The sequence below is a fragment of the Ornithorhynchus anatinus genome, chromosome 1 (genome assembly GCF_004115215.2).
Source record: "Ornithorhynchus anatinus isolate Pmale09 chromosome 1, mOrnAna1.pri.v4, whole genome shotgun sequence".
In the NCBI taxonomy this organism is placed as follows: Eukaryota; Metazoa; Chordata; class Mammalia; order Monotremata; family Ornithorhynchidae; genus Ornithorhynchus; species Ornithorhynchus anatinus.
In genome coordinates this window covers 55,945,240-55,966,947 of record NC_041728.1, presented here as the reverse complement: position 1 = coordinate 55,966,947, position 21,708 = coordinate 55,945,240, and the positions used below count along the sequence as shown (strand labels likewise).

General features: G+C 46.3%; 1 long non-coding RNA gene across 1 annotated transcript in view; it reads right to left on the bottom strand.

Moving 5' to 3' along the window:
- The window catches only part of LOC114813243, a 36,895-nt gene extending 16,846 nt beyond the window's left edge, over nt 1-20,049 (bottom strand). The window contains exon 1 of the long non-coding RNA XR_003760925.2: nt 19,686-20,049. This is a non-coding gene — a long non-coding RNA (uncharacterized LOC114813243). The remainder of the gene's footprint in view (nt 1-19,685) is intronic.
- Between the last annotated feature and the right edge of the window lie 1,659 nt (nt 20,050-21,708).

Here is a 21,708-nt window from a genome sequence, read left to right as displayed (position 1 = left end):
AGGGTGCCATGATGCCGCCACGTTTTCGACAGAAATAATACTTCAGCCTAGTTCTAAAAAGGACTATATGGGAAAGCCTTAGGGACGGAGATTGGGTTATACGTAAACCCCGCCGAGAAATCAGGACGGTTGGGCTCACATTAGATAAATAGCTCCTATTTCATGGATATTTCCATTGCAAGTGCTGTACCCAGCATCAGTTCACTTTCTTGGGTGCATTTGCATTTTTATGTGATTTTTCTACATGACCAGACGGGTTGGTAGAGGGGGTGTGGTGGCGGGTTCCCTTGGAACCGGAAAAATATCATCTCCGTGCACAGTTAGCACACCCCAGGATTGAATTCAAGTTTGAAACTGCATCAGTTCTAAATGAAGACTTTTTGGAGAAAGGCTGAATCCAGATCTCGAAGCGCCATTGAGCCGGGGAGTAGCTGGGATGGGTTTATAATTTTGATACAGTTCTTATCTAAAACTAATGAGAAACATAAAAACCTCAGAAAACACAGGGAGCTGAAGACGGCCCTCGGCGAGCGGACAAAAATATGGTTTTACCTCATTCGACCTACGCCCGAAATGGTAAGCGAAATTCTCCAACAGGTTAGCCTGAATTTCAATTGATGTTAATCGGTCTGGGTTGATTGGAGAAGGAAATGAATTTGATATAAAGTTCGTACTTCCATTTAAATAGCATTTCTCCTTTCCCTCTCTTTGGACTCAAATGGGAAAACAAATAACAAATATCGATGCTACCAGGAAGCTCTTCCCTCTGTGAAATCTCTACTGCCCCTGGTTTTATAAAGTGGAGGATAAAGAGGTGATGGTTTAAAAAGGAACAAGGATAAAAATGTTCACAGTGATAAAAATCCATAGGGAAGGCACAAACAGCACTGTGTGAACCACGTTCACCCAGAATTTCAAAGCAATGAGATATTAACTTTTTATGAATATAGAAACGCGGTGACGCAAGGGTAGTTTCCACCGGACACAGGAGACGGATTTTCTGCAGTTTGCTTGTGCTGCCGGTGCTCGCTGCCATTTCCGAATGTTATGGCTAGGACTGGGATGACTTTTTTGTTTTTGTTTCAGAAAACGAATTCCTAAAGGTTGATATTATTCAAGAGGAACGGGGGCCGTAAAATGCATGTGGCGGGGTGGGGCCGGGGGGAGGGGGTTGTTGGGTTTTTCATTTCTCCTTCCCCAAGTTAGGAAGTAGCCTGGTCACCTGGCAAGAAAAAGTCCTAAAGGCAGCCGGAGGGAACAAGTAGCGGACGTCCGTCCTATTTGGTGGCGCTGATGCATTCAGCAAGGCACTGTAAATGCGAGAAATTGAATTTGCCGTTGGTTCCCCGGGGCCGTAGCTACCACTGTAGAATCCCAAAAAGAGACGGCACGGAAAGAGCATGAGCCTGGGAGTCAGAGGACCTAGGTTCGAATCCCGGCTCTGCCACTCAACTGCTGCCTGACCTTAGGCAGGTCACAACTTCTCTGTGCCTCAGTTTCCTCACCTATAACGTCATAGCCCGTCGGTCGTCGCCGACTCATAACGACGCGGCGGATACATCTCTCCCGGAACGCCCCACCTCGCTCTTCAATCATTCTGGTAGTGTATCCGGAGTTTTCTTGGTAAAAATGCAGAAGTGGTTTACCATTACCTCCTTCCATGCAGTAAACTTGAGTCTCTGCCTTTGACTCTCTCCAATGCCACTGCTGCTCAGCACAGGGGAGTTCTGATTTGAAGCAGATGGTCTTCCATTTGCTAGCCACTGGCCAAGCTAGGCATGGAATGGAATGGATAGGCCTCTGCTTGACTTTGCGTCCTGTAGTCGAGACTGCTATGGTACCGGTGTGACCCCAACGGGGTTGGAGCAACTGCATCACCCTAATTCATCTGCCCCTTTCATGGAGATTTCCCTGCAAAAAGAAACACTCCTTTCTCAATACCCCATGAGAAGCGGTGTGGCTCAGTGGAAAGAGTCTGGGCCCGGGAGTCAGAGGACCTGGGTTCTAATCCTGGCTCCATTACTTGTCTGCTGTGTCACCTTGAGCAAATCCCTTAGCTTCTCCGTGCCTCAGTTACCTCATCTCTTAAAATGGGGATTAACTCCTCCTCCCTCGGGTTTAGACTTAAATACTCGCTCTTCCTCCCACTGAGACCGTGAGCTTCGTTGGGGACAGGTACTGCGTCTGATCTCCTCTTTCCCAATGCTTAGCACACAGATTGGAGCAGAAACCTCGACAGATTGCATTATTATTACTATTGTTACGAGAGACAGTGTGGCTTAGTGGATAGAACATGAACCTGGGAGTCAGAAGGACCTGGGTTCTAATCCCGGCTCCACCACATATCTGCTGTGAGACTTTAGGCACGGCACTTCACTTCTCTGTGCCGCAGTGACCTCATCTGTAAAAAAAAAAAAAAAAAAAAAAAATGGGGATTAAGAGCATGTGCCCAATGTGGGACAGGGACCGTGTCTATCCCGGTTAATGCGTATCTACCCCAGCGCTTAATACAGCGCTAGGCACATAATAAGGGCTTAAGAAATACCATTATTATTATCCTAAGGGAACAGGAGTTTGCACTGACTATTTTGAAACCGAGTGGCCAGCTGCCCATGGCCATCTGGCTAGAAGCTGATCTCTCAGCCTTTTCTTTAGGAGAACTAGGGGGTGCTTTTCTGGTCAGTATTTTCTTCTGTCCCCAAATGGGAACGTTGCATTAGTACTACCCGGTCAAACTGAGCGGTGTCTTTGGGAAGCAGAGTCGGGATAGGAAAAGGTTAAGAAGGGGTTCCGAGAGCACCCTCTCTAGTCATCCCACCCCTGTCCTGAGAGATGGGCCTGATGATGGGAAATGCACCTGAGAGGGGGAATGGGGAATTGGCCTTAAATAGATTTTTTTCCCCCTCTGCAAATGAGGACGTACCCATCTTGGTATGATCCGACAGAGGCATAGGAAACAAAATTGGTTCAAAATTGAAAGCTATTCGAGCCAGGTACCGGACAAAGCAAGCGGCAGAAATTGAGGAATTTTCATCAACATTAATCCCTTCGTTCAGTTGTATTTATTGAGCATTTACCGTGTGCAGAACACTGCACTAGGACCTTGGGAGAATATGATATAAAAATGAATGGGCACATTCCCTGCCCACAACAAGCAATGGGAAGTGGAGAATTCCGGGCTGGTATCACTCTTCTCCAGGTGCTGAGAGTCACGTCCACCAGTTACCTCCTGGGGAGGGAGAGGCGAGAGTAAAAGCTGCGTGGGTTTTGAAACACCATGGTGGGTTTTGGTTCTTCAAAACTGACTTATGAGGTGGAATTGGAAATGCTGTTTTATTAATTTTATTTTTCTCTGTTAAAAAAGACAGATGGTGTAGTATCTAACAGCTTTACTGGAGGAAAAAAAAAAAGATAGAAACAGGAATTGGAGATAAGCAGATTTCAATTTAAAACCCCAGCAGCACCAGGCTGGGCATTCAAGTGGAAAGCTTTATTGCCAAGATCAGCCTGTCCATGGATTTCAAAGGGAGTTTTCTCTTTACGTTGACTTTATTATGCAAAAACTCTCTAGTGGGACATAGAATCCCATATGATAATTACATGTATTTATTCCTATGCTTATTACTGTGCGTGTGTGATCAAACTGAGACCCCGCAGTCTTTCAGGACACTAGAAGACTATTGGAAAACGTTGCTAACAACTGTGGTTCTGAGTAGGTGAATCTGTGTCCTTTTAGGTACCGTCTTGGAGACGTTAAAAAATACCCTCCTCCGGGCTCCACAGCTGCACACATTCATGGACTAAGCCCTGATTCAGCCCTCTGATGCCTGAGAAAGGCAAAGCTTTGCCAATCAGTCAGGAGTTTATTATAATGTTGGTATTTGTTAAGCGCTTACTATGCGCAGAGCACTGTCCTTAGCTGTGAGGTAGATACAGGGTAATCAGGTTGCCCCCCGTGGGGCTCACAGTTAATCCCCATTTTACAGATGAGGTCACTGAGGCCCAGAGAAGTGAAGTGACTGGCCCACAGGCACACGGCTGACAAGTGGCAGAGTCCGGATTCGAACCCGTGACCTGTGACTCCCGAGCCCGGGATCTTTCCACTGAGCCACCCTGCTTCACTTGTGAGCATGAAAGAAACCTACAAGACATGGTCCCTGCCTTCCAGGAGCTTATGATCTGATGGACAGAGCTTTCTCTCTTACTCTACCTATAGAAGGAGTGTCCAGAAGGGGACTGCAGTAGTGTCCCCCCAAAGGAGCCTGCTCTAAAGCAGGTGATTTCTTTTTATTTGGACATCTCCTGATTTCTAAGCTCGGAAGCTGGTCAAAGCAGCGTGGCTCAGTGGCAAGAGCCCGGGCTTGGGAGTCAGAGGTCATGGGTTCGAATCCCGGCCCTGCCACCTGTCAGCTGCGTGACCGTGGGCAAGTCACTTCACTTCTCTGGGCCTCAGTTCCCTCATCTGGAAAATGGGGATGAAGACTGGGAGCCTCAGGGGGGACAACCTGATTCCCCTGTAATTACCCCAGCGCTTAGAACAGTGCTCTGCACATAGTAAGCGCTTAACAAATACCAACACTACTAGACTGTCAGCTCACTGTGGGCAGGGAACGTGTCTACCAACTCTGTTATGTAGTACCCTCCCGAGCACTTAGTACAGCGCTCTGCACACAGTAAGCGCTCAATAAATACCACTGATTGATTTCTGATTCTGCGTTTCGCCGTCAGCAGCAGTACAGTACTCTGCCCACGGCGCTCAATAAGAAAGAAAGAAAAAGGAAAAGGGAGAAGGAGCCTCCACTGTATCGCTTTTGTGGCAGTTAGTTTGGGGAGATCAACCTGGAGAGCCACAGAGAGGCTTACTGAGAGTGAACGTTTTTGTCCCTGATGATTTTTAATTGCACTTCAGCACCTTCTTACGGTATTTAAGCGCTTACTATATAACAGGCACTGAACGGGGAACAGCAGCGTGGCTCGGTGGAACGAGCCCGGGCTTCGGAGTCCGTGGTCATGGGTTCGACTCCCGGCTCTGCCACTTGTCAGTTGTGTGACTGTGGGCAGGTCACTTCACTTCTCTGGGCCTCGGTTCCCTCGTCTGTAAAATGGGGATTAACTGTGAGCCTCACGCGGGACAACCTGATGACCCTGTATCTACCGCAGCGCTTAGAACAGTGCCCTGCGCATAGTAAGCGCTTAACAAAAATACCAACATTATTATACGAGCTAATGAAGTTGGACACGGTCCGTGTCTCACATGGGGCTCATTGTCTTAAATCCCCATTGTACGGATGAGACAACAGAGGCCCGGATAAGTGATGTGACTTGCCCAAAGTCACCCAACAGACAAGTGTCAGAGTCGGCATTAGAACCCAGGTCCTTCTGAATCCCAGACCCGTGGTCTTTCTACTTAGGCCACGCCGCTTCTGGGCCAGTCACTGAATTTGGCTCTTTGGCTCTTAGGTCACAGTGTCCGGAAGGTCTGCGAGGGGCCCGATCCCCCAGCCTCTAAAGACCCCTCCCACCCCAGGTAGGGAGTGGGATGGGGCCCCATGAGGGTTAATCCCGCGTTCCCTTGGGTTCCGCTTCAGAGTGGGCAGCACGCCACCCTGCCCTGTGCCGTGGGATCAGTCTGCCATCTGTCGTAAGCATGTTCCTTCCTGGAAGAAAACCACTGCCCATTTGAAAACAGTTCTGGGCCCACGAGGTTCTGTGTAACAACGTAAACAGAAGCAGCTTTGTTTCCCATCCAACAGAAGGGCCATTGGAACCAGATTTCTGGGTTGAAAAATTTCCCAGTTGGCCAAAAGCCGTTCGATTGAGGCCAGGAAGATATGGATTTTGGGCAGTGTGTTTGCATGACAGTGAATGGCCCGCTGTCCAGAAATGCTTGGGGCTCGGTCCTGCCTCTCTCATCCCGCCCCCGGCCCCCCACCCTATCTCTCCCTCATCCTCTGGACTCCCTCATTCCCCAGATTCCCTCATCCCCCGGTCTCCCTCATCCTCTGGTCTCCCTCATCCTCGAGCCTCCTTCATCCCCGGTCTCTCACATCCCCCGATCTCCCTCAATCCTCTGCCTCCCTCATCCTGATGCCAGCCAATCTAGACACCGGAACCTGCTTGGGGTCTTTCCCTAGGGCAGCAGTGTGGTGGGGGGTTTGGGGGTTAGAATGCCCAAACCGATCAATTAATTGATCAATCGGCAAGCAAGTTAGGCCAGCCATGAACAGAGATAAGGGGAGAGGCCTAGAGGTTCCAAGAGCAGGGAATCTGTTCACTCCTCAGGATCCCTCCCAGATAATAACTACCAAAATAATGAAAATAACAATATTTGTTAAGCACTGTTCTAAGCGCTGGGGTAGATTCAAGATAATTCGGAGAAGCAGCGTGGCTCAGTGGAAAGAGCCTGGGCTTCGGAGTCAGAGGTCATGAGTTCGACTCCCGGCTCTGCCACTTGTCAGCTGGGTGACTGTGGGCAAGTCACTTAACTTCTCTGGGCCTCAGTTCCCTCATCTGTAAAATAGGGATTAAAAATGTGTGAGCCCCACGTGGGACAACCTGATGACCCTCTATCTCCCCCAGCGCTTAGAACAGTGCTCGGCACCTAGTAAGCGCTTAACAAATACCAAATACCCACATTATTAATTAGGTCAGACAGAGTCTAACACAGGGTTCACAGTCTAAGTAGGAGAAACTAATATTTGGTAAACCCCAGCTCCCACTTTGGTTTTCTTCAGAGCTCGGGCTGCCCTCCTTGTGACTCTGGAATTTATTGCCCAGTTTTTTCCTCACCCAAATTCTGCCCTGTATCTGGCTGCCTGCTGCTGATGTCACGGTTTGACAACCTATAACCAAAGAGTTTTCCATCATCTAGAGAAGCAGCATGGCGTAGTGGAATTAGATTAGACCGTAAGCCCGTCAAAGGGCAGGGACTGTCTCTATCTGTTGCCGATTTGTCCATTCCACGCGCTTAGTACAGTGCTCTGCACATAGTACGCGCTCAATAAATACTATCGAATGAATGAATTGTGGAAAGAGCATGGATCTGGGAGTTAGGGGATATAGACTGTAATCCTTGGCAAGAAACTTAACATCCCTGAGCCTCAGTTTCCTCATCTGTCAAGTGGGGATTCAATACTTAGACTGTAAACTCATCCTCTAGACCGAAGTACGTTATAGTCAGGGAATGTGTCTGTTGAATAGATATATTTTTCTCTACCAGGTGCTTAGTACAGGGCTCTGGACACAGTAAGCACTCAATAAATATGATTGACTGATTGAGGCCAGTGTGGTATTGTGTCTAACTTGATTAACTTATGTTCATCCCAGCACTTAGAACACTGCTTTATGCATAATAAGCACTTAACAAATATTTTTGTTTTTAAAAAAAGAAAAGCATAGTTTTCATCCTGGTGAACCCTAAGCGTAGAACCTGTGGTGGAGTGGCCAACAGAAGAATTCTAAGGAAAATTTAGCCATGCATTTCGGGGACATGGCAACTCTTGGGCTTAAATTAAGAAGTGTGGTTATTCCTTGAGCCAGTTGGATTCTGAGGTTTAACTTCTTTGACTGTTGAAGCATTTGTTCTAATCCCAGCTCCGCCACTTGTCTGCTGTGTGACTTTGGGCGAGTCACTTGAATTATTTGTGCCTCAGTTACCTTATCCGTAAAATGGGCATTGAGCCTGTGATCCCCATGTGGGGTAAGGACTATATCCAAATTGATTACTTTGCGTCTACCCCAGCGCTTCGTACAGTGCCTGGCACACAGCAAGTGCGTCACAAGAACCATAAAAAACAAACAAAAAAAACTTTTATCAAATTAATATTTAAAACCTGCTTATAGCCAAAAAGTGTGCTAGGGTGATCTGCGGGTGTGTAGATTTATTACTGGGGAAGCAGCGTGGCTCAGTGGAAGGAGCCTGGGCTTGGGAGTCAGAGGTCACGGGTTCGACTCCCGGCTCTGCCGCTTGTCAGCTGTGTGACTGTGGGCAAGTCACTTCCCTTCTCTGTGCCTCAGTTACCTCATCTGTAAAATGGGGATTGATTAAGACTGTGAGCCTCCCGTGGGACAACCTGATGACCCTGTATCTCCCCCAGCGCTTAGAACAGTGCTCGGCACATAGTAAGCGCTTAACAAATACCAACATTGTTCATAACATGCTGTACTCCCACCTGCCTCCTCCCTCGTTGGACACCGGGCAGGGATGAGAGTGTGAACGGTGATACCTAAGTGAATGGAACTAGAATCAATTCCTGGGGAAGGAATTCTGGGCCCTCCAACCCCTGGGCTATGGCTCATCTGTTAATCCTCACAGATGGCTCAGCGGGCCCGGGAATCAGAAGGACCTAGGTTCTAATTCCGACTCTGCCACCTGTCTGCCGTGTGTGACCTTGGGCGAGTCACTTCGTTTCTCTGTGCCTCAATTATCGCATCCATAAAATGGGGATTGAGACTGTGAGCCGCATGTAGGACATGGACTGTGTCCAATCTGATTAGTTTGTACCTACCCCAGTGTTTGGCACGTTATTAAGTGCTAAACAAAATGAAAAAAATCCGGCTCCTTCATCATCTTCCGCATAGCAGGAAGAGGGCGTTCGGCAGTCCTCCAAACCTCGGCTTCCACATAGTAAACACTTGACAGATATCATTTAAAAAAGAATCCCAGAGAATTTGTCGACTCAATCCGGGAAGTTCTTTCGAAATAGCCCCCTAAATCCCACTTGGTGACTTTTCAGGAGCAGTGGGCTCACAATAGGGGACCCGGAGCTTGAGAGATTGCCCAGAGGACGTAGGTTCAGGCAACACCTGGGCCTCTTTGGATGAAATTGCCTTTGGAGACTGAGGGCAGTCAGATAAGGAAATGGTCAAAGATGAGCAAATGTTCCCGTTCTCTCCGCTGCTCTACCATTTTAGCATTATCTCTCATTGTATTGTTTTTTGCAATAATAATAATGATGGGATTTGTTAAGTGCTTACTATGTGCCAAGCACTGTACTTAGCCCTGGGGGAGATACAAGGTAATCAGCTTGTCCCACGGGGGGGCTCACAGTCTTAATCCCCATTTTATTCATTCATTCAGTAGTATTTATCGAGCGCTTACTATGTGCAGAGCACTGTGCTGAGCGCTTGGAATGTACAAATCGGTGACAGATAGAGACAGTCCCCGCCCTTTGACGGGCTTACGGTCTAATCGACGGGCTTACGGTCTAATCGGCAGATGAGGTAACTGAGGCACAGAGAAGTTATGTAATTTGCCTGAAGTCACACGGCAGACAAGTGACAGAGTCAGGATTAGAACCCATGGCCTCTGACTGCCAAGCCCGTGCTCTTTCCACTAAACCATGCTGCTACAGCTGCCCAAATAACTGGTTATCATAACTCAAACAGGTTCAGGTTACTATTATTATTATTTTAACAATATTATTATTATTATTTTAAGGGAAATATGGACACCACCCATTCCCTCCAAGAATCCTTTAGGGCCACTGTGGGCGACAGAGTATTAGGTTAGAAGGTCTGTTGGCCATAACCAGCTTGGCACAGCTTATTAATATTATTGTTTTTTATGATATTTGTTAAGTGCTCACTACGTGCCAGGCACTGTACTATGTGCTAGGGTGGATACAAGAAATGAAGATGGACACAATCCATGTCCCACGAGGGATTCATCATCTTAATCCCTATCGTATAGATGAGGTAACTGAGGCACAAAGAAGTTAAAGTGACTTGCCCACAGCAGGCAAGTGATGGAGTTGGGATTAGAATAATACTTCTACTACTAATAATAATCGAGAGTATTATCAGGATTATATTAACTGCATACTTTGTGTTAAGTGATGTTCTAAGCACTGGGGTAGATTAAGAAGCAGTGTGGCCTTGTGGATAGAGCCCGGGCCTGAGAGTCAGAAGGACCTGGGTTTTAAAGCCGACTCCGCCACTTATCTGCTGTTTGGCCTGGGGCAAATCATTTAACTTTTCTTTGCCTCAGTTCCCTTATCTGTAAAATGGGGATTTAGACTGTGAGCCCTAATGTGGGAAAGGGCCTGTGCGCAACCAATTATCTCGCATCTACCCCAGAACTTAACAAATATCACAGTTATTATTATGGAAATGAATCCGTCTGGACACAGTCGTCGTCCCACTTATGGCGCACAGTCTAAGTAGGAGGGGGAAGAAGGCACCGAATCCCATTTTACAGATGAGAAGTGAAGTGATCTGCCCAAGATCGAACAGCAAGCAATTGGCAGAACTGGGATTAGAATTCAGGTCCTCTGACACCGAGGTCTGTGCTCTTTCTACTAGACCTCTCTGCTTCTGCGTGCTTATGCTCGGGTATTAAAAAAAAAAAAGAACAAAAGTTCAACTCCAAAAATAGGGTTTGCGCCCATCTGACAATGTCAGTCCCGATTTGGTTTGGTTTTCGGAACTTTTGTTTCTCCGAACTAGCCTTAGTCGGATTGGTTCGGGTAACCAGCTTCCTTCTGCCTAAGCATTCTATATTCGGGACATGCGCCAAGGAGAGTAGGAAACAAATATATATTCCACACAAACGCAAAGCCAAGTATGCACACCCCCAATAGTGAGGACTGCCGACAGTTTCGTTTTAGTCTCATGCAGTCGGTTGGTAATAAACATCTCAACAGGAAGAGAGGGCTAGTACAGTTTGAAAGTTTGGGGATTCCTTTCTCATCCCGATGAAGTACAGGATGCAGTAAGCAGCATGGCCTAGGGGATGGAGCGTGGGCCTGGGAGTCAGAAGGATTGGGCTTCTAATCTCAACTCTGCCACTTGTCCGCTGTATGACCTTGGGCAAGTCACTTCACTTCTCTGTGCCTCAGTTTCCTCGTCTCTGAGCCCCAGGTGGGATATGGACTGTGTCCAACCTGATTACCTTGTATCTAGAGAAGCAGCGTGGCTCAGTGATAAGAACCCGGGCTTGGGAGTCAGAGGTCATGGGTTTGAATCCCGCTCTGCCACTTGTCAGCTGTGCGCCCGTGGGCAGGTTACTTAACTTCTCGGTGCCTCAGTTACCTCATCGGTAAAATGGGGATGAAGACCGTGAGCCCCACGTGGGACAACCTGATTCCCTTATATCTGCCCCAGCGCTTAGAACAGTGCTCGGCACACAGTAAGCGCTTAACAAATACCAACATTATTATTATTATTAACCCAGTGTTTACTTCAGTGCCCGACACAGAGTAAATGCTCAACAAATACCTTAAAAAAGGACTTTGCGAGACTTCTTCTTGCTTGTTGCTTGCGAGCTATTTCTGATGCCTCCCAAGTACCTCCTTTGATTTAGCTGGGTGGTAAATCTAAGCAGAGATGTGGTCTCTCTGTTGGACCACAGGGAGTAAACATTAGTATGAGGGCTCTTTAAAGGATCTCAAAGGAGGAAATCGCTTCCCTCTCTTTCTTAAAGGCCCAGCCTACACACGTTTCCTCGCTCAGAACTGGAACAGAAAGGTCCAACGCTTTTCCTTCGGGAAAATTCTGTTTATGTGGAAACACATACGTGGGTCCCTAAGAGGAAATTCAGTCCTTCCCTTCATAGAACCACACTGAAACCCTCCCAGACTGTGAAAAATCTGTTCTATTTTTAAAAGCCTTCAGGGATGGAGATTTCCCTGTTCCCTGTGGAGGTCATGGTCTAAGATGGGGGGGGGGGGGGGCGGGGGAGCAGGTGTTTCATCCCCATTTTACAGATGAGGAAACAGGCCCAGAGGAGTTGTGACTTGTCCAGAGTCACGCAAGCAGGCAAGTGGGATTAGAACCCAGGTCCTCTGACTTGCAGACCCGTGCTCTTTTAATGCCTTCTACGACCCTTCCTTTGCTTTGAGGTCCGTTAAGTTCTCAATGGCCAGGATCCCGTATTGATCCGCTTCTACACCAACTGCTGCAAGTCCTTCCCCTAACTGTGAACGCCAGAGCCCCCCGCCCCTCGCTGGTCCCCTAACGGCCAGTCCAGCCTTAAGCTGAATTTCGGTGCCCTTTCCTGCCTGCCCCGTCTGTCACCCCAATTCCAACCCCTCCCCTTCGGAGAACATCTGTCTGATAACTGATGAGAGTGTTTAATCATCAACCGATCGATTATTCATTGGTATTTATTGAGCACTTCCTTTGGGCAGAGCACTGTTGTTAAGGGCTTGGAAGAGTACAATTCAACAGAGTCGGTAGACACATTCCCTGCCCACCAGGAGGTTTTCCCCTCTACACCGTTCTCCCCTCTAGGCTGCAAGTTCGATGCGGGCAGGGAATGTGTCTGCTTTTCGCTATATTGTACTCTCCCAAGTGCTTAGTACGGTGCTGTGCACACAGGAAGCGCTCAATAAATACAATGGACTGCCTGATTGACAGGAGCTTACCGTCTAATGGGGAGTATTAGTCTAGAATCTATACAGTCTTTAACACCTCTCACAACATGTGGCTCAAAATTAAAGACTTTCTTCTAGGGAGATTTTTAGGTATCCTACCTAGCCTGGCCTGTCCACAAATGTAGCTAGAAGCAAGCATTTAGCAGAAATGGGGACCAGACCTTCCCTCACAAATGATCGAGATGATTCACAACTCTTTGGTTTCAATCATCTGGGTATTTCAGGCAAAACATGTTTGAAAGTCTTTGATGGGCTTCTTTGGTGATTATTGAGGCTAACAGCAGACCTTCTCACTTGCCATTAATTATGGCATCTTCTAAACTGCTACTTTAACTATAAATATATAGTTATAGTTATACAAAGACTATAGTCAACTTACAGCCCCTTTGTATCTGCTGGGGAGCCCTTTATGCAAAGACCCACATTCGTAGCTGACAAAAAGGTGAGGAAGCCAAGTGGCATCAATGATGCTGTTTTCCTACCCTCTCCCTGCTAATCTCTTATTGTGACCTACCTCATACGGTTCGCTCCTCTAACACTAACCTGCTCACTGATCCCTTGCTCGCATCCTCCAGCTGACCTAGAACTCCCTCCTCCTTCATATCCGACAGACTATTACTTTCCCCATCTTCAAAGTCCTACTAAAGCCACATCTCCTCCAAGAAGCCTTCCCTGACTAACTTCTTATTCCCCAACTCTATTCTCCCTTCCTTCTACACTGCCTATATAATTAATCCCCTTAAGCATTCTGAGGCTTACTCTACCCCCAGCACTTTTGTATATATAGGTGCTTAAGAGGCACAAGTGTGTATATATACACACACACACACACACACACACACACACACACACGTTCCCTTTACTCTGCTTCTTCCACTATCTGTAGTTAATTTTTTAATACCTGTCTGCCCTATTTCTTAAGGGCAGGAATTGTGTCGACCAACTCTACTGTATTGTACTCTCCGAAGCTCCTGGTACAGTGCTCTGCATACAGTAAATACTCAGTAAACACCATTGGTTGATTGACGAATGGAGAATTCCATAGTCTGATTTTCTGGCAGACACTCTAATTATTTCTGCTTCCCCATTCAAAATAGAACGGACGGAAGAAACACAGCTTTTTATTTCACAAATAAATCACAATAAATTCTCTGATTCATTTCATTGTCTCATTTTCTGCCTTTTCCTATCAATCCCGTATTGTGTGCCTGCAAAAATATTGGAATGAAGATCCTAAGCTTTTTGATCTTTGTGTAAGTGCATCTGTTCCTTATTCAACAGAACACCTTTGGCTGGGGGAGGCTTGAAACATTTCAAGAATGTTCCCCGTGCTGTCGGTACATCTAAATTATTGCTAAAATCAACAAGCTGCTCTTAAATTTCTGAAATTAATGGAAAAGTGTCGGAAGTAGATCTCATCCAGTTCCCATTTCGTAGTTTGTGATGTAAGGATGTATGGTTCCTTGAACCGAACATAGTTTACATATCAAATCAACAGGCTCATTAGCAGAGAAAAATCATTTATGTTTTCAGTTTTGTGAGAACGTCTGTGAATGTGCTTATCATTGGGCCATATAACTGGGTTTGGGTTTTTTTTTTGCAGAAAACCCCAGAATCCATCAGACCACACTGCTCCCCACCTGTCATTTGAAAATAATAGGAGTCCAGTGAGTATCTACAGTCATCGTCGGGAAAGAAAGGAAACATTAGATGGAGAAGATTTTTCACGACGCTGCCTCACCCCATCACCAAATCACAATCCAGGAACCCTGGGTCCAGGGGCAACATCTCCGAGGAGTCGGCTCACCTCCCTGGTCTCTATCCAACTTGGATCTGCGAGCCACAATTCCAAGATGACCTCTTTTTCGGTAAGGGGGTAAAGAACACTGGGGGGAAGGGAAGAAGTAATACAAGGGAAGAGAAAGACAGAGATTCCTTCTTTTTGCCTTCCCAGATGATGGGGATCCCTAACAATGTCAGAGACTGGGCTCAATTCAAATCAATTCATTCGCATTTATTGAGCACTTACTGAGGGAAAAGCACTGTACCAAGCACTTGGGAGAGTACAATATAACAATAAACAGACACATCCCCTGCCCATAATACGCTTACTGTCTAGCGGGTGCAGTGTTCTCTTTTTCTCCTCAAGGTGATAAAGACTGTCTCCCATCCCCTCCTTCCTCCGCCGCTGACCAGCCTGCCTTGTCAAACTTTTAAGGAGAAATGTAAGTCAACGTTTAAGCAGAGCTCGTGGCTGCCTTACTAGCTTTTCCCCTGAATTTTATTGCTTTGGGAAGGAGCAACTCCTGTGGCCCTCCTAAAGGAGTCCGGACCACTGAGAGCTGCGGTACATCAACCGCTCTACTGCATTAATTGGCAAGCAAGTTGGGGGATGATTAATGTCTTCACAAAATTAATCAATAGTATTTATTGAGGATCTACTGTGTGCAGAATATTGTATTAAGCACTTGAGATTTGTTGAAGGCCCATCTCCTCTTGGAGGCCTTCCCTGACTGAGCCCCCCCTTTGCTTTTCTCCCACTCCCTTTTGTGTCACCCTGACCTGCTCCCTTTAATTCATTCCCCCTCTCAGCCCCACAATACTCATGTACATATCTCTAATTTATTTTATTTATATTAATGTCTGTCTCCCTTCTAGACTGTAAGCTCATTATGGGCAGGGAATGTGTCTGCTTATTCTTCTGTTGTACTCTCCCAATGCTTAGTACTGTGCTCTGCACAGAGTAAGCGTTCAGGTAAATAGACTAAGCACTCAATAAATACCACTGGATGAAGATATAGTACAATAGAGTTAGTAAACATGATTCTGAACTCTAGGAGGTTACTTATTCTTCAACTTATGAGGATTCTGCTAGAGCTTAATGCTCCTAAAGAACCTGGGAGGAACTGCATCACCCTAAATCATTCATCTGTCCCATTTCATGAAGATTCCCCTGCCAAAAGAAACACTCCTTTCTCAATACCCCATGAAAAGCTGTGTGTTGAGTGGAAAGAGCCTGGGCTTGGACGGGTCAGAGACCCGGGGCTCTAATCCTGGTTCCCACTACTTGTCTGCCTTTTACCTTGAGCAAATCATTCTAACTTCTCTGTGCCTCAGTTTCCTCCTCTCTAAAACAGGGGATTTAACACCTCCTCCCTCAGATTTAGGACTGTGACCCCATGTGGGACAGGAATGGTGTCCAGGCTGATCATAAGAATAATTATAATAATAATTATTATGGTACTAGCTAATACTAAGAGAAGCAGCATGGCTTATTGGAAAGAACATGGGCTTGGGAGTCAGAGGAGATGAGTTCTAATCCCGGCCCTGCCACTTCTCTGTTATGTGACCTTGGGCAAGTCACTTAACTTCTCTGTGCCTCAATTACCTCATCTGTAAAATGGGGATTATAAGTGTCAGCCCCACGCGGGACAGTCTGATTACCCTGTATCCACCCCAGCACTTGGCACATAGTAAGTGCTTAACAAATACCATCATTATTATTATGTACTATTATTATGTATCATTATTATTATTATTATGTGACAAGCACTGTTCTAAGCGCTGGGGTAAATACAAGATAATCAGGTTGGACCCAGTTCCTTTCCCACACGGGTCTCACAATCTTATCCCCATTTTACAGATGATCTTCCCCAGTGCTTAATACAGTGCTTAGCACATAGTAAGGGTTTAACAAATACCATTTTAAAAAAAATTGAACTGCCGCAACAAAAAATCAAGCCCGGTAATTGTATTTCAGTGGTACAAGTTTTTTGTCTGTTTGAAAATCACGCACTAAAAAAGAAAGATTTAGTTGCCACACCCATTGCAGAATACATATATATATATATATACACACACACATAAATTTTCCTGTTTTGCCCTGCTGTTTATTAGAAAACACAGCATATTTATAAAATCCAAGGGTGGGGGAGGAGTTATGTATCTGCAGTCCACTTAGAGTATTGATTAATCAATTTTAAATCACTGTGCAAATGCAAGGGGTCACATCAGAATCATCTTGGCCGAGTCCATCTAAATTTAAATTTGTAACAGTGCAATGAAGAATGGGGTTGTAACCTTCCTCCAAAAGCCAAAATATATCAGGATTGCAAATATAATTGCAAAAAAAAAAACCATGTGCTTCTTCCTAGCTTCCTTCCAGGGGTGGTGTAAGCTTGGGTATCCTTCTGATTTATATTTAATTCCGATCTCAGTCTACCAAAAAAATAGCTCCTACATCCAATATGGCAGAGCCTTTATGAATCACAAGTTTCCTGTGTCTTTTCCAGAATTTCATTGCATATTGGAGTTTGGGTTAAGGAGAGAGGTGGGTGATAATCGAATTTAAATGAAACCCAAAAGTTCCTCTGTTTCAAACTCTTTCCTTAAGGCAAATACTCGAACCCTTATAAAAGTTTCGGATGAAGCAGTTATTTAGTTATAAACCACTGTGCAGCCAAGGGTATGATAGGCTTAAATGTATATTAATAATGATAATGAGAAGAAGAAGAATATATTTGTTAAGTGCTTACTACATTCCAAGCACTGTACTAAGTGCTGGGGGAGATGAGATAATCAGATCAGACATAGCGCTTACCCTGTATGGTGCTCAAAGAATAAGCAGGAGGGGAAACCGATATTCAATCCCTATTTTACAGATGAAAAAACTGAGGCACTGAGAATTTAAGTGACTTGCCCAAGGTCACACAGCAGCTGGCAAGGGGTTGAAATGGGATTAGAACCCACATCTACGATTCCCAGTCCTGTGCTCTTTCTTCTAGGCCATGCTGAGTATACTTAATAACGGAGGATAACACAGTGTTTCCACAACATTACAGACTAGTGTTCTTGGCTCCCAGGAGTTCATCATTTAAATTTACTCATTTTAGCTAACACTGGACAATGAGTGGGATGGCAGTTCAAGGAATTGGTGGTGAAAGATGTTCCAAAGGAAAAGGGCACTCACGGAGGTAGCGGGGAGGAGAGGGAACTTCTTGACCAAGGAAAAGTGGAAGGGGAAAAAGAACAAGCAATGACCAAAGTGAAACTGAAGGGCTCCACAGACTCAGTTAAAAGACAGGTACCATGAGCCTGAAACGGAGGAGTTTACGGTGTGAACCAGAATGTGAATAGTCAAGCAATCAATTTAATATAAAAAGCAAAATGAAATGATAAAATTACATCTGCTTTTTTCTCAAGTTTAGTGGAGGTTGTTACTCTGAGTTCACTTTTACTCAAAACACTTCCAGTTAATTATTGGATTTCAAAACTCAAACTGTGAAAAGATTGTATGCACACAGTAAATACCCCAAGATTTTTTGCTTGCCTGATTTTAGTTCTCTGACGGACAAAAGATATAAACAAAAGCCCAGGACAATGATTTACTGGAATATTAAGTACAGTAAACTCATATGAAATTTAATCTTTGGAGAAAGAGGTAGAATTTATGTATATCAGGTTCATTCATAATTCAGTAATTCTTTAAAAGGTACATAGTTTAAAACTAGCTATTACAACCATATTAGTGTTTGGAAGGCCAGGTTGATTAATTTAACTCTAATTCCTTATAAATTTCAAGCACACCAAAATACCCCAGTATGCTTCGTGAAGCAGGATCAAGGTTCATTGAGGTTGTTATTAATCTACACAGATGGAAGGGTTTGAAGATCAGTTACTTTTAATAATGAGTTGGTGAAGAAGATGCTACCTACCTGTGTGGAGAAAATTAATTTAGTTTGGATGAGGAATTCCAAATTTGCTACTTTCCTATCCCTAACTTCCACATGCCAAGTATCTAATTCTGATCGTTCCTTGAACCTGCCTGCTTATTTTAGGTAATGAAATACAGGAAATTCACATATCCTCAGTCTAGTGTCTGGGAGCCATCCTGTAGCTTTCCCCCTCTGTTCTGGGATCATTTTTTAGCACTTATTTAGTCTTAATCTTTTACCTGGCCGGCCACACTCTGACTTGATCTAGCTTTGAGATCTCTCCTTCCTCTAATTTGTAGTAGAAATTAACCACCAACTGGCAATTTATAGCCCTTCCAATTACTATATTCCCATTCTCTCCCTTTCCACCCATGAATAACAGTAATAAAGGGAATGGGTGAGGTACAATAAGGTGACTCAATACCCTGGGTCTTTCTGCTCAAACTGGGTATTTAATCATATTCATCTCCCGTCGGGTCTTAGTCCAAAATGAAAGAGCTGTTTTTCATACGGGCTGAAAGAAGGAATATGTCTCTTTTCCTTGACTCGGTTTGTCTGTTCAAGAATGACTTCATGTTCAGGTTAAAAGTTATCGGGAGTGAGGTGGGGAGAGGCAGAAAGTTACCATCACCCTGAAATACCCACAGTGAGTTGAAATCGTTTGGGTCAGAAGATGAAGAAAGGAAAAATGGGAGTCAGTATTTTCTTGAAAAGTTGGCTAGCCCTTCCAAACGGTATTTTGAGGTTTGCATCATGCTATAACAAGAAAAGGCTCATAACAATGTTGTCAATTGGCATTTCAGGCTATGATTGTAATTGTAATTTGTCATCTCCATCGATTCTGGCAGAATCAACTGACATGGAGCTTTCTCAGTGGAGCTCTTCTGAAAATTAATTTTCAGCTGTAGTTTGTAGCGGGAGTTACCTTGATTGTACCTTATATGCTTATTAAAATGCCTCACAGCATAGCAAACCCACCCTCCTGATGCTGACAGCATGCATGCATGCATGCCAAATATTGCACAGAACCGTATGTCCTTCTGTAAAAACCCATCTAACGCCACCTGCGAATCTGATTGAGAGAGGCAGACCTGCATACGCTTTAATGGAAATTTAACAATGTGTTAGTGCCGCTATCTAAAAATGAAACATTACCTATTGCTGCACTGATTTTTGGGTTGCATGGTTTTTTTACAAAAGATTATTTTCTCGCTCTCTCATGCATACACGCACACACACACACATCCACCCCCAAGTCTGGATAAAGGTGAGACATGCACGTATCGAAACAAGGTAAGGAATGTTTTGCTCCACACCCCATGTACTGTCATTACTAGGAAACAGGTCTTTTCCTCTGAGGTATAAATCAGAATCCCTGCCCCGTTAGTACACAGGTGTTTTTTGTTGTTGTTGGTGGTAGTGGGTTTTTGTTGTCCTCTTAGTTTTTTTTTAAGGATTAAGATTCTATGAATGAAACTTCCCTTGTCACTCAGCAGTCTTAGTCTGGGAATACCTGCTCTGAGGCATCAAGGAAAAGCGGAAGCAGCCCCCTTTAGCCACATGAAAGGGCCATTGTTAAGGAAGAAAGCGGCCTTACCATGCAGCGCATCAGGAAGAGAAGAGGAGGCCACAGCATGCTGCAGAGATTAGGCTCAGCATGGTACCCCGATCACCGTTGGTGCTGGAGAAGGCTGCCCAATGCATCCTCTTGGACAGAGCAGTAGACAAGTTTTGTGTCGACTGGAGGTTTTCTCCCAAAGCCAGCCCCTCAGAGGGCAGGGCATTTTCTTCTTCGGAAAATGAGTTTCCTCCAGTTGCGTCTCAGCTCAGCGGTGCCGTTGCCAGCCAGCTCCCAGGGGGTCTTCATCCCCGGCTCCGCCGTGTCATCAGATGGACCACTAGGCAGCAGCAAGGGGAGACAGAAAGAGAGCCAGAGAGTGAAAGAGAGACAGAGAGAGACTGAGCAGAGAGAGGGGGTGGGAAAGAGAGGGGGAGAGAGAGAGACGGAGACACTGAAAGAGAGAGAGTGAAAAGAGAGGAGGAGGAGAAAGAGGGAGACAGAGAGAGAGAGAGAGATAGAGACTGAGAAGAGAGGAAGTAGAGGGGCAGGGAGGGAGAGAGAGACACTGAAAGAGAGAGTGGGAGAAGAGAGGAGGGAGGCGAGGGGAAGAGAAACAGAGACAGAAGAGAGGAGGGAGGTCTAGAGAGATGCAGAAGAGAGAGTGTGAGAGAAGAGGGAAGACAGAGGATAGAGGGGAGAAAAAGAGAGAGAGATGGGGAAAGAGAGAGAGAGAGACAGAGGTTGGGAGAGAAAAGAGTGGAAAAAGGGGAGAGAAAGAGGGCGAGACAGAGGATAGGAGGAGAAGGAGAGAAAAGAGAGAGGAGAGAAATGGGGAGAAAGAAGAGAGAAGGGAGAGAAAGAGAAAGGGAAGAGAGAGAATGAATGAATGAGAAAGGGGAGAGAAGGAGAGGGAAGAGAAAAGAGAGAGAGCAGAGAGAAGGGTGTTTATGGTGTCCCTGGTGGGACTGGACCTGAAGATGGGAGAAAGCAGGAGGGTGGCTTGAGCTGGGCCGGCCCCACCCGGAGACCAGGCAGCCTCAAGGCCCCTGGAAACTTGGCACCTGGAGTGCGGGCTCCTGTTTGGCCGGGCAAGGGTCTGAAGGGGATCTGGCACAGTTGGAAGGGCACCACCCCCCCACCCCACCCCAGCCTCTCCTGTGCCGCCCCCTCCTCCACCTGGAGCTGGCTGGACCAGATGCAAGGGGGAAGGGTGGGCGGGGACCCGGGGGATGGAGGGAAGGGGACCCCCCGGGATGGAGGGGGTCGGGGGTCCGGTGTGGCCCCTGGGCTTCCCCACTGTCTGCCTGCAGAGCCACAGCCCCATCCCGTTACCTAGCGACTCCCCTGGAGAGCCACGGTGATGCCCGGAGCCAGAGATGCCAAAGATGCGACAGCGGTGGCGGCCGGGGGGAGGAGGAGAGACCGGGGGTCCGCAGCCCCCTCCCCTCTGTACCCTGTGGGGTGGAGGGGTGGAGATGGCAGGTTTGCTGCTGCTGGGAAAAGGGTATTCCTTTCCCCTCTTTTCTCTCCCAGCAAAGCCCTATCCCTCGCCATCCTCGTTCTGCCCCTACAGCTTCTTCCAGCTCCTCTCCATCCCTATACCCAATCCCTCTCGGCTTCCCTCCATCCCTTTCCTACTATTCCCTCTCCTCGTATTCCATCCCTGCCCATACCGGCTACGCAGGTGAGGCTTTGGGGAGACAGATTGGAGCAAAGGGGAATTCCTTCATTCACCATCCCCCTCTTTTCCCTTCTCCTCTTCCCTCTGCTCCTCCCTTTTCTCTCCATTTGGGGTTGGTCCCCATCAGATGCAGAGCCCAGGCCAGGCCCTCCCTCCAGGGACACTTAGGGTCCAGGGTGGGAAGGACAGAGTTTGTGGAGTAAATGAGGAAATGTCATCCCCACCACCCCCATCCTCTCCCTCTTCTTGCATGGAGTTAGCCAATCCTTCTCCCTCCCATCACCTTCCTTTCCTCACCTAAGGGCCTCTGTGGAAGAGCTGGCCCGCGCCCCTCTCTCTGATCTCAGTCTCAGTATGTGGTGAGTGGCACCTGCCACT